This window comes from Gadus morhua, chromosome 15 (genome assembly GCF_902167405.1).
Source record: "Gadus morhua chromosome 15, gadMor3.0, whole genome shotgun sequence".
Lineage (NCBI taxonomy): Eukaryota > Metazoa > Chordata > Actinopteri > Gadiformes > Gadidae > Gadus > Gadus morhua.
Genome location: NC_044062.1, coordinates 23,656,335 through 23,670,206, shown reverse-complemented (window position 1 = coordinate 23,670,206; position 13,872 = coordinate 23,656,335).

Sequence of the window (13,872 nt, the reverse complement as noted above, 5' to 3'; positions counted from 1 at the left end):
TCCGTTGCCACCTTCGAAGTCTGGAAATGTGTATCTGTTCACTGTGATGTGCCAAGCCACACGTTACCCTGCGGCCTATGCTTTGCGAACGATAACAACAAGATCAGTTGTTAAAGCTTTGTCTCAGTTTATATCCATTTTTGGTTTACCCAAAGTAATTCAAAGTGATCGAGGGTCAAACTTCACTTCCAAGACGTTTTCAGCAGCATTAAAACAACTGCGCATAAAGCACAACCTGAGTAGCGCCTATCATGCCCAAAGCCAGGGGGTTCTTGAACGTTTCCATGGCACCTTGAAAGCGTTGTTGCGCGCGTATTGTGTGGAACTGAAGCGAGATTGGGAGGATGGCTTGCCTTGGTTGTTACTGGCGGCGCGTGCGGTCGTACAGGACAGCACAGGCTTTAGCCCAAATGAGTTAGTTTTTGGTCACAAAGTACGCACATCGTTGTCAGTGTTGGGCAGTGATCTGGATGGTGGTGAGGAGCCACCTGGAAATTTGGCTGATTATGTATATGGTTTTCGCCGGAGGTTGTTCTTAGCCGGGAAGTTGGCTACTGAACATTTGTGTGAGGCTCAAACAAAAATGAAACGATTGTATGATCGTAAGGCAGTGGCTCGAGTGTTCGGCCCTGGGGACCAAGTGATTGCACTGCTGCCCATTCTGGGTTCGCCATTTGGGGCTAAATACTCTGGTCCTTACACTGTTCTGCGTAAAATCTCAGAGAGTAACTATGTGGTGTCGACTCCTGAGCGCAGGAAGAAAGAACAACACTGTCATGTCAACCTACTAAAACCGTATTATTCCTCACCATTGCAGGTGGTGGGTGAGGCAACTGCGGCTAGTCCTGTGGCGCTCGCTCTTGGGGAGGGCATGCCCGACACTTCTCAGGGGGCGGCTGAGGATGGGGTGCATGGTCCAGATGATGCAGTCCTACAGGCTCGGTTAAACAATACAGAGGCATTGGCTGAGTTGGACAGCCTTTTGGGACATTTGGATGAGGGGCAACGTGATGAGTTAAAGGCCTTAATTTCTGAGTTTTCGTCTTTGTTTTCAGACACGCCAACTTGCACCGGTCTAATAGAACACGACATAGATGTGGGGGATTCAAAACCGATTCGTCAGAGGTTCTATCGTGTTTCTCCAGACAAACGAAAGAGCTTGGATGAAGGTGTACGATATTTACTTGAGAATGGCTTAGCAAAACCATCCTATTCGAGCTGGGCATCGCCATGCCTGCTGGTTAAAAAATCGGATAACACCTTCAGGTTTTGTACCGATTATAGAAAGGTAAATGCGGTGACCAAGGCAGACTCCTTTCCATTACCGCGTATTGAAGACTGTGTGGACCAAGTTGGCAGTGCACGTTATGTCAGTAAATTTGATTTATTGAAAGGGTATTATCAGGTAGCACTCACGCCTAGGGCACAGGAGATATCTGCATTTATCACACCTTCGGGTTTGTATCAGTACACCCGCATGAGTTTTGGCCTGCGTAATGCTCCATCGTCATTTCAACGCCTCATGAATCATGTCGTTGCAGGGTTAGAAGGGTGTGTGGTTTACCTTGATGATGTAGTTGTTTATGCAGATACATGGGCTATACACTTGGCTCGCATTTGTTCGCTGTTTGAGCGGTTGGCGGCAGCGACGCTCACAGTGAACCTTGCAAAGTGCGAGTTTGCCCAGGCCACCGTAGTCTATCTGGGCAAGGTGGTCGGACAGGGGCAGGTTCGGACTGTCAGGGCTAAAGTTCTGGCCATAGACAAGTTTCCTCCCCCAACTACAAAAAAGGAAGTAATGCGTTTCCTAGGCATGATTGGGTATTATCGCAGTTTCTGTTGTAATTTTTCTACCGTGGTGGCCCCGCTTACCAATTTGTTAAAAAGTTCGGTGAAGTTTGTGTGGGCTGCTGATTGTCAGCAAGCGTTTGAAAACGCAAAACTTTTATTGAGTTCTGCACCTGTCTTGGCTGCTCCCAAATTAGATCAGCCTTTTCAAATGCAGGTGGATGCAAGTCTTGTGGGGGCTGGCGCAGTGCTCGTACAAAAGGATGCACAGGATATTGGGCGTCCTGTGTGTTATTTTTCACGCAAATTTAATCGTCATCAGCTTAATTATTCAACAATCGAGAAGGAGGCACTGGCTTTGATCTGGGGTCTCCAACATTTTGAGGTTTATGTGGGGGGAGGTATGCATCCTGTTGTGGTTTATACAGACCACAACCCCCTCACATTCCTCTCGTCTTTACAGAACGCTAACCAGCGTCTCATGCGTTGGGCGCTTTTCTTGCAGCCTTACCGGCTGTCCATTAGACACATCCGTGGAACTGAGAATGTGCTTGCGGACGCGCTTTCTCGGGCCCCGGATGAGTCAATGTAATGTGTTATGTGTTGGGAACGTTGGGAAGATACAGAGTCCCGTTAATATGGGCCTCTGTCTTTTAGGGGGGAGTGATGTCACGCCCAGCTTTACCGTGCTGGGTGGGTCTGTCGATCTGGCTACCTGGCGTGCCAGTGGTACCTGTTGTTCCTTTGTTGTCACTAGGGGAGCTGTCTCTAAGCTGATTGGACGGGAGATAAAAGGCGTCTTTTCCCGACGGCTCGCTCTCTCACTGCTGCCCGGCCTGACGCGGGAGGGCTGGCTGCAGCTGCGCGCCTCAACTGCACCTCATTTTGCTGTGTCCGTCATCTACTGATCTGCACTACACTTTTGGTTCTCATTACTGATAACATCTTGTATTTCGTTCGTCCTTTAATAAATGTTTGTTATCCCTTTTTGATCAGCGTGGTCTCCCTGGTTATGTCAGTTCTACTCGAGCCAAGTGGTCCTGACATGAGCGCCCGCTGTACCGTATTGGTCCGAATATAAACACAAACCCCATTGTAAGACGACCTATATTTGGAAAAAAGATTTGAAGACCAGATCTTGTTTTTATAAATAAATAAATTGTATTCATTGAAATAATATACGAAAATAAAAAGGCATAGGCCACTAAACAGTAGTGCAAATAGGCCGTACTGATGTGTACACCAAAGACTATTCCTGACACTCCTCTGCCCCGCTGTGTTAGCTCTGGCTGTGGTCCCTCCGCAATGTTTCGGCCCGTGGCAAAGCGAGTCATCCTCGCTGCTGTCCAAGGCATTTTGAGACGCAGCATTTATTTAATGCTCATATGACCTAGTGCTGAAAAAAAGTTAGATGAAAAAGTGTGAGGGGAGAGGTGGTGCGCTAAACTTGTTCTGTGAGCAGCTGGATGTGAACCATGGTGTGAACACAACGATCGATTTTCGACTGTGCTCGCATGAACTGGTGTAATTGAGCTGCGCTGCTATCTATCTTTTTTTTTATCAATGTAGCGAGTTGCGGGTCTAGTGCAGGCTGAGTAGTTTTTTTTCCAGCACCCCCTGCTGAGAATACGTTCCCGCGGCTATGCTGTCTGGTGCCTCTTTCTAGGGTAAAACTATTAGATAAATATCCGTTGACTTTTATTCTGGCCGTAGGATTGTTAAACAGTGCCTGTATAGTTTCTATAATTGTATCATTTAGGCCGAACCTGTGTAACACTCTGTAAAGAAAAACCCAACAAACTGAATCAAATGCTTTATCAGCATCAACACTCATCACTATTGCCTCTGTCTTATTTTTTTGTATAGAATCTATGATGTGTAATGTCTTTCTTATATTGTCTTGTGGCATTATGCATCAATGTGGGAGGGAACTCTTCTAATTGTCCAGCAATAATCTAGGTAAATAATCTGTAATCCACGTTAAGAACAGATATTGGTCGATATGAACCACAATCCATCTCATCCTTGCCTTCTTTTGGTATAGCCGATATGATCGCCTCCTTCCAGCTGGGTGGCGTTTGCGCCTTTTTTAAAGCCCAGTTCAGTGTTGGAAGTATAATTCCCTATACCACTCGGCTGTATAGCCATCTAATCCAGGCGATTTATTTGATTTAAGCCTACTTATCGCATTTTTTAATTCCCCTTGTGTTATATCAGCAGTCATTATTTCATTTTGCTCCTCATTTAATGTTGGTAAATCTAAAGAATTTAGAACATTTTCAATTTTTTTCTTGTTTTTATGCCTGCAAAATGCTTTTCAGAGCGCTAGAATCACTTTTCGACCAAAAACGTGTTTTTGACCTTACATTGTTGATTTCGCTCAAAACTAATGTATACCAATTCCAAATGGTTTAGTATGACCCAATAACCCTTTGGTAAGTATAGTACCACGTTTGAATTGAAATTGACAGAGATATCAACAATTCTTGTTTTTATGCCTATAAAAATGCTTTTCAGAGCGCTAGAATCACTTTTCAACCAACAACGTGTTTTTGACCTTGTTGATTTTGCTCAAAACTAATGTAGGCCAATACCACTTCCAAATGGTTTAGTATGGCCCAATAACCCTTTGGTAAGCTTAGTAACACGTTTGAATTGAAATTGACAGAGATATCAACATTTCTTGATTTTATGCCTGCAAAATGCTTTTCAGAGCGCTAGAATCACTTTTCGACCAACAACGTGTTTTTGACCTTACATAGTTGATTTCTCTCAAAACTAATGTATTCCACTTCCAAATGGTTTAGTATGGCCCAATAACCCTTTGGTAAGCTTAGTAACACGTTTGAATTGAATTTGACAGAGATATCAACATTTCTTGTTTTTATGCCTGCAAAATGCTTTTCAGAGCGCTAGAATCACTTTTCGACCAACAATGTGTTTTTGACCTTACATTGTTGATTTAGCTCAAAACGAATGTATTCCACTTCCAAATGGTTTCGTATGGCCCAATAACCCTTTGGTAAGCTTAGTGACACGTTTGAATTGAAATTGACAGATATCAACTTTTCTTGTTTTTATGCCTGCAAAATGCTTTTCAGAGCGCTGGAATCACTTTTCAACCAACATACAACCAAGTACAGCGGATAAGCTCACATTTGAATAACAATTGTGCACTTTTTGAGAAAAGCATGACATTTCTAACATAGTTAGTACATGCCATAAGGTGTATTTTAAGATGTGGAGGGAAGTCAGATTTTGCCTGTGACGGCCGTGAGACGCCAAATTGAAGATGGCCGACATTCCGCTGGGTATAATGTTCAGACGCTCATAATTTTGGAACCATGCAATGTTATAAAACATTTAAGATGTCATTTCCAACTAAAGTGGATATGCCCAATCATTTGGTGACACTTTTGAGAAACCTAGTGTGTGAGGAAACATATTTAGGTCAAGGTCAAGGTAAGAATTTACCAAATTTTGTCCGTAAATGCGAACTTTTGCCAGGTGGTGGTGCTACATCAAATCTCTTAGGGTTACCTAGGGCTACCTGTCATGAATGTTCACAGAAAATTTGACATGTTTCCCATTAAAACCTTTTGAGTTATCGAGGTCACAAGGCAAGCCCACGTTATCGATGATCTGCCTTTTAGTTTAGAACCTTTAAATTAAGTTGTAACACTGGTTGAGATATATAATAGGGAAACCATTTGCTTGCCTTTTTAAGAAATAATAATGATAAGTTAACACTCATGGTCTACTTGAATACTACATACAAATGATTGCAGGAAAAAATCTAACTGTTATGCCCTAGTCTTGGGGTTGGAGGACACAACTTAAAATAAGTTATTTTCCCATGCCGCAGTCCACAAATCAAAAAGCAAACGGAGAGGTATGTGTAAAAGTATTTACTTTACAAAACAGTGAACAATATATTTACAGCTAAATTAAGCTCTGCTGATTCACCACTACTGCTTCTACTAAGCTACTGTTTAGCAGGACAACGAACAGTCTCCAGAACAGGAGCACAGTGCAGTGCACTTGAGTGCAGCTTTGGCACACTTGCATCCTCCAGTGCATCCTTTCTGGCACCGACAGCAGATTAATTCGTGGCATGACTTAGATGCTTCAGGAAGGGTGGTCCAAAGCGGCTGCCACCCAGTGGTTTCCTTTGTCCAGCCCCAGTCAGATGGGTCTGGCATCTCTGGATTCAGGACCAATGCCTGGTTCCAACAGTTGGCCTGGTAGCAAGTGCGTTTAATGTGCTGCTTGAGTGCTGCCTGTGTTGGAGGAATGTTCTCTAGATTTCTAGACTTCTGTGTGAAGAGCCTTTTCCTAGCGTCATTGACTTCCATGCACTCGCTAGTTTGGTCGTACATCAGCACTACAAATCGTTCTAGGTGTTTCATTGATTTTCGACTAAACTCACTTTGCATACTGAGCAATTCAGTGAAAGCATCATTCCCCTCAGGGAAAGATTTCCAAGTTTCCCAGGCCGTTTTCTTCCCTCTACCTGCAAAAGCGGATTCAGTGTCACATCCGGTGAAAGCATGGAATACTGGAAGAGTCAGACATTGGGTTGGATTCATTGTGTTGACAATTTCATGAACGGCTATGTAGCGAAAGCTTGATCCAACCCCGAAGGCCACCCACAGCTCATCAGGAGCTATCTTTCTGAATGAAGCCACAGCCAGTACCACAACGTCAGTATCTACTGTGCGCATGGTCACCTTCTTACACCCCTTTTGAACAGCATCTGACACATGCAGAAGTAGGCGGGTGTCTGCCTCCTCTTGTGAACATGGGGCTAGGTAGGCAGAGTCTGACTCAGCAGGAGAGCAGAGGACTCCACTTCCATCTGTTGCATATAGTTCCATGCCTTCTGCTAGAGGAAGGTTAATCACTTCATGTTTGAGGAATGTGAACAATTCACTTTTGTTCTCATCACATAGAAGGAAGTCCCTCCAGTTCTTTGGCATGACAGTAGAAGGAGCCACCCTTTTCCTTGTGCCCTTTCCCCTCTTCTGTCTGGTTGAGGCTTTCAGGCTGGCAGGTAGGTATACATCCCAGACGAGGTCGATGCGACAGCTTTTTACCAGATGAGCAGAGATGTATGGTGCAAATATTCTTTCTCCATATTCTTTAAATATCCTTGATGTTCCAGGATTTAACATTTGAACCACAACTGCACCATCAAAAATGGTTGCATCTGCCACAGGCACACATTTATTTTGAAGCAGGTCTGATTCCAGGCAGCAAAGTAAATCAGCTTTAACCCCAATGCAGAGTTTTCCTCCAGTTGACAGAGCTGGTGGGGTTTTCATGGGAGAAGAAATTGTCAATATCTCCATCTCGTGTTTGGCAGGAGATGTACAGCCGAGAAAAAAGACCACAATCACTTTTTAGAGCTGCAAGTTGTGCCTTCTGTTTGGACTTAATTTTATATGGTGGCCTACTGAACAGTGGCAGTTTGTTCTTCGGAATTGTTTGTGTGACCAGTGTCGTACACTTTTCTAGCCTTTCGGTCACAAACTTGGTGTACTGCTCTTCACCAAGGGTTTTAATCCTTCTCACAGTTTCAGCTACTTCCATGATGTCCATGATGTCCCTTGTGTCAATGACTAGTAGGTCTTGGCTGTGTTCTAAGAATGGATTCCCCATCTCTCCCAGCACATTCACAAGTGCCTTAACTTCCTTCAAGAAGGCAGCTTGTACTCCAGGTTTATGATCATGGTGATGTTGTCCAGTGCCACTAGCACCATGTTGCTGCTTTACTGTTTGCTGCTCAAATTCTGATGTGATCCTGGCGATTTCTGGCCCGGCTATCATCCAGCGTCGGAGTGCTCCTGGATTGGAAGTCGGTCCAATAGCCCCACCAGTACCTTTCACCTTTGCATTGTTCTGCTCGTGACACTGGTCAAGTGCCATGCCAGAGAATTGGTTGCAGGTTTTGTGCACCACAAAATTTCCAGACATGAATTCTGCTAAAACATCAGGATGTTTTTTGGCAAGAGTTATCATGTCACGGATGTGTACAGAAAGCCATCTAGAGTAGTGCGTGTGATCGAGGGAGAACATCCAGGGCATGATCTGAGTCAGGGATTCCACATACAGCTGGAAGTTACCTTCTCGAAGTGATCTGATGTAACGCAGCATGAGAAGCTCCAAAGACAGGGTCTTAAGCCAGTAGTCAAAGTGAACCGTGGTCTTTGCTCGCTGTATGCACCACTCCTCAAAAGGCACACTATCAGATTGCATTTCATCAATATCATCAGATGTGCAGTCTTTGGTGTAGGCTTGTTGTAGAAGTGTATACAGGCTTGCAGCTGTGACCTGGTGTGCATGGCGGGTCTTGGTGACATGGCTGACATTTATAAAGGACTTTGAAGTTCCCGAACTTGCAATACCAGCCTGTACCAATGCATTTGTCCAGCCACTGTCTTCTAGCCAGTCTCCCAGCAACTTCAACGTGGCCATCTCAATGTGTAGACCACCGAACATGATCACAAAGTGATCCTCTCCGTGAGTGGCTGGCCAGGTCCACTGAATTTCCTTAGCAAGTGCATACAGAGGTTGATCAGCAGCAAGGACAGGAATCTGACCAGGGTTCACATTCTGAACTGCCGCCCTGACAATGTCCATTGAGTGACGCACCATTGCCACTGAGTGTGCGTTATCAAGAAACAGAGGAAGTAGTGAGTTGATTGCTGCAGGTGGAATGACTGCTTGGTGTGCGTCAGCGTGATAAGCAGACCACGATATCATGCCATCCATGGTACACTTTTCAACTGCTGTTTTGACTTTGTTGAGCCATGCATACTCATCTTCTTTGGCAGCTGCAGTAACCAGGAGGTCAGAAGGTCTCACAGGACCTTGTACAATAGGAGCATTGAAGTCTTTTGTCCTGAAGGCAGCTGGTGGCACAAAGGTGTAGGCTGATGGCAGAGGAGTCACTGATTTGGTGGATGATCCACCCTGATGAATCACTAATACTCCACGATCAGTTCCTCCATGTGTGTGTGATGGATGCTGCATAAGTGAGATTCCAGTGCCATGGAAAGAATCTTTGGCTGTTGCAGAACTTGGATTGTGATCAATGTTGTCCACTGCTGCTGTTGTGAAAAGTCCATTCCGCAACTTGGGTGGGCACACTACATCTTCCACCTTAAAGCGCTGGCGTACACTGTTTGCAATTTCTGATGAGACTTGCAACAGCCTGTCATAGGAAACACACAATCCCAGATTGAACAGTGTGTCAATGAGCCCTCTGCTTCTTGTAACGGCATGTATCTTAAGGGACAGATAGAGTGGGAGTGGAGTTTCTTTGCTGCGGCAGTGACGTGCTGAGCTTGGTGAATCCACATGCCGTGCATTCTTCACACTGTTAAAAAACATTAATTGTGAGATTGCTAAGGCAGGTTGTGTAGTGGTTGTATGGAACATCTGAGTCTGATGCTTGATGTTTGCCCCAGCAAGTATCATGTTAGCTAGAGCCAAAAGGGATGCTGGCACAGCCGCCTGCTGGCAGTTAGCCTGGAATGCCCCATCAAAGCAGAATTTTGAGTCAAAGATCTCTTTGCGCACAACCTGTACTGCCCGCATTAGGTGCATAGCATCGCTGTCAGGATGAGAGGCCATCATGAGTGCTGGTCCAATGTCTTTCTCAAAACTAAGAAGTATGTCTCTTCCATGTGAATGTGCTCTCAGATCAGGTAGTGCAGAAAGCAGTCGGTTTTTCAGTCTGGTAGTGTGAATCCGTGCTTCTACAGTAAGACCAAGCTGCTTCAGCCTTTCCGTGTAAAGCTCAGTAATGTCTATCATTTTAAACACAGGAGCACTATCCTCATCACTACTCATGTCTTCCAAAAATGCCACTAACTCAAATGGTATGAATGTAATAAATAAATATTTTGAATCCAAACTTATGACTTAAATGCATTTTTTTTGGATAACTTACCACAGGAGGAGGATTTGAACAGTTGGGTTTTCTGTTGGGTTTTTGTTACTATGACAACTAGACAACTAACAACAACTGAAAAGCAGATCATCGCTAACGTGGGCTTGCCTTGTGACCTCGATAACTCAAAAGGTTTTAATGGGAAACATGTCAAATTTTCTGTGAACATTTATGACAGGTACAGGACAAACCACGTGGATTTTGGTAACCCTAAGAGATTTGATGTAGCGCCACCACCTGGCAAAAGTTCGCATTTACGGACAAAATTTGGTAAATTCTTACCTTGACCTTGACCTAAATATGTTTCCTCAAACACTAGGTTTCTCAAAAGTGTCTCCAAATGATTGGGCATATCCACTTTAGTTGGAAATGGCATCTTAAATGTTTTATAACATTGCATGGTTCCAAAATTATGAGCGTTTGAACATTATACCAAGCGGAATGTCGGCCATCTTGAATTTGGCGTCTCACGGCCGTCACAGTTAAAATCTGACTTCCCTCCACATCTTAAAATACACCTTATGGCATGTACTAACTATGTTAGAAATTTCATGCTTTTCTCAAAAAGTGCACAATTGTTATGCTTATCCGCTGTACTATACCCGGTTATGTGATAAAACCGGCTTTGTGGAACACCCCACTGTTCTGAAACCGAAAACCCAGAGTTGCTTTTCAACCCTGAACTCTGAGTCAACCAACTCAGAGCGCAGGATTAAACTCAGAGTATGTTAAACCAGCTACCTGAAACAGGCCTCAGGAAGTGATTAAGTTGCTGGAGGACAACTTTCTCAATGATTTTACTTATGAAGGGTAGATTTGATATTGGTCTGTAGTTGTTAATAATAGAAGTATCTAGGCTCCGCTTTTTTAAAAGGGGTTTAATAACTGCAGTTTTCAGGGCTTTTGGGAAGTTGCCTGACTGGAGAGAGTTGTTAACTATCTGCAATATGTCTATTGCTAGGCAGTCAAAAACATTCTTAAAGAGGTTGGTAGGTAAAGAATCAAGGCAACAGGTGGATGGCTTTAGTTGTGTAACAGTTTCCACAAGAGTTTTAGAGTCTATAACATTAAAACATGTCATCCCTGCCACGTTACTTTTGCCTGAACAGGGTGGTAGTCCAACATTTTTGTTTGAAGTGGAGATATTGATGGCGCGTCCGATGCCTTCAATTTTATCAGTATAAAAAGCTGCAAACTCATTGCATTTCTGCGTGGAATGGAGATCAGGTGGAATTTGTGTTGGGGGGTTGGTCAGTCTGTCAACAGTTGCAAATAGGGTTTTTGCATTATTAGTATTGGTTTTTATGATATTGGAGAAAAATGTTTCTCTAGCACTTTTTAAGTCAAAATTGTAGGCAAGGAGGCTCTCTTTGTAGATATCATGGTGAATATGAAGTTTTGTTTTACGCCAGATGCGTTCAACCTTCCTGCATTCTTTTTTCTGTGCTGTTACAGAAGCAGCTTTTCTCCAGGGTGCCTTTTGCTTTCCAGAAATCGTTTTAACCTTATAAGGTGCAATGACATCCATGACTTTCAAAATTTTCAAATTAAAGTTTTCTACAAGATCATCAGCAGAACATGGGTTCTTCATTGATATACCGTTTTTTGACAGTATTTGATTTTGTCTGTATGTCGGAAAAAGTGGTCAGACAAGGAAGGATCAGTCACAGAGAGATCAGAAACATTGAGGCCCTTTGTGATAACCAGGTCTAGAGTGTGCCCCCTGCAATGAGTAGTCTCTTTCACATGTTGTGACAGTTCAAATGTGTCCAAAATGGTAAAAAGTTTTTTTGCACACTTGTCATTCAAATCATCAGTATGAAAATTGAAGTCACCAGTTATAACTAGACAGTCAAAGTCTGTGGAGATGCTAGACAATAATTCTGTGAAGCCATCGAAAAATTTTGCAGAGTATGTGGGTGGCCTGTAAATAATTAATAGGAGAACTCTGGGGGAGCATTTCAATACAGCACAAAGGTATTCGAATGATGGAAAATCACCAAATAACATCTGTTTCCCCTGAAAAACATTTTTAAATATAACAGCAACCCCTCCACCTCTTTTTCCAGATCTACATGCATCAAAAAAGTTATAGTTGGGAGGAGCTGTCTCTATCAGAACGGTTGCACTGTTTTTTTTGTTCCAGCCATGTTTCAGTTAAAAACATAAAATCCAGTTTACAGGTGGTAATAAAATCATTAACTAAAAATGATTTGTTATTAAGGGACCTAACATAGGGGAAAGAAAAATTGGGAGCCAGCTTGCGGTGTTTCTGGCCTCTCGGTGCTGCTGCCCCCCTCGGTGCGGCTGCGGCGGCATCAGCATCGGAGTTTGAGGCAGCGCCCTGGAAAACTGCTGAGCATGACTCAGCTTCCTTCCGGACTGCTGGTGGGAGGAGCCTGTGAGAATCGCCCCGAACTGCTGGTGGGCGAGCATCTCAGAGAAGCGGGGCCAAAATAGTCCATCCAGAGCTAAAGGGCCGTGGATGAAGCTGGCACGCTCTCGCTCGGTAACCGCAGTGTGGGAGAGCCATATGGCCCGCTGGACGATCGTGGACCATGCCTTATGCCGGCCGGCCTAAATGGCTATCGGCTGACATCGCAGGAGGATGGCACTGGAAAGGCGGGAAACCTTCAGCCATCTCTCAGCTTCCTCTGGATGAACACCTCGCTGCCAGCCGAAAGGGAGACCAGGGCAGAGGGAAAGCAGGGTGAGGTTGTTGACCGGTGCCGCCGATTGAGAGGCACAGATGAACATTTTGTCCGTCAGGCCAACAATCTTCTTCTGGAGGCGGTCGGGGGGCAGAGAAACGCTGCCAGGGGGGGGCCCCAAAAGGGTTGGCCTTCTCCACAATGTGCAAGAGTCAGGAGTGGACAGAGCTGCCGCAGCGTGTTCTACGCCGAGGCAGTGGAAGCCTGCTGAGTGCTCGTCACCCAGCGCCAGTGAAGCCGGGCAGGAGGAACAGAGAGGCCCTGAGGGAGCCGCGCTTTAGAGGCCCTGACAAGGGCCATTTTCCTGTGGCCTTGGCCACGCCGCTGCCACCGGGAGAAGTCATTCTTCGTAGTAAGTTGTCTTATAGCTTTAAGTTGATTGGTTGAAAGAAAAGGGAGGATGATCGGCGGTGTGCACTGCCTTATATAAACGTGCCGTGGGAAACGTTGATTGGTGCACAGCTGAAATTTTCAAAAAAGGGGACAAGCCCAAAAGGCAAGCCTTAAGACGGCGTAGCCTACATGAAATAGAACTGCTCAGACGCATGGCTGCCCCCGATGCCGGTGAATCGCCCAGGGATGACGGGGTAAGAGAAGATGCGACTGGCGGATGATGAGCACCACCGGATGAACATGGGAGTGATAATGAACTGTACCTTATGGACTAGTAGGTCAGCTGATACTGTTTGACTACAGATCCTCCGTTAACTTCCCGTGTCCGAGGTTTTCCCTTTTGCTTAACATGAATGACGTTGATGGTTTTTAGGCACTGTGTACTGACTTAATATCACTATAGGTGTTTTAGTGATAAAGGGATTTTTAGACTGGTTCAGCTGCTGCTCAGTAACTCTCACGGTTCCTCTGCTTGCGATCATTGGGATTCACCATTTATTGATCCATTTATTCAAAGATCCAACGACAAAGAACGGGTGCATTACGGTATCATTTTTAGAATATTGTTAATAGTCCAATAAACTTTTCAGTTGAGTTGGTATTTAATTTTTCATTTGCTTGTTTAGCTATTTATTACAGTTAACAATGTTGGTGTATTACAATTATTTATGTGGGTAGGCTACTAGAACTTCCGTTGCTTGTCGATATGTAACCATTTATTTGTATATAAATTATTGATTGCATTTTTCGTAAATAGTTAGTTGGAAGGAATCTGTTTCTTAAGCAATAACCTTGAACTTTATTTTTTCTAGGCCTACATACATTTACTACATTGTTGGTGTTATATGGAGCAATCTTTCATATTGATGGAGTTATCTTACTTTCATGGTCGGTAAACAATTCGACTGCGCTCAATCAGACCTCACGCTTATGATGCTACAATGCTAATGGTGAATCCTCGGACCAGCCTTCCGAGTTGCACTTTTGACCTAATTTTTGATCTCGGAGCATTTACAGCGTTCC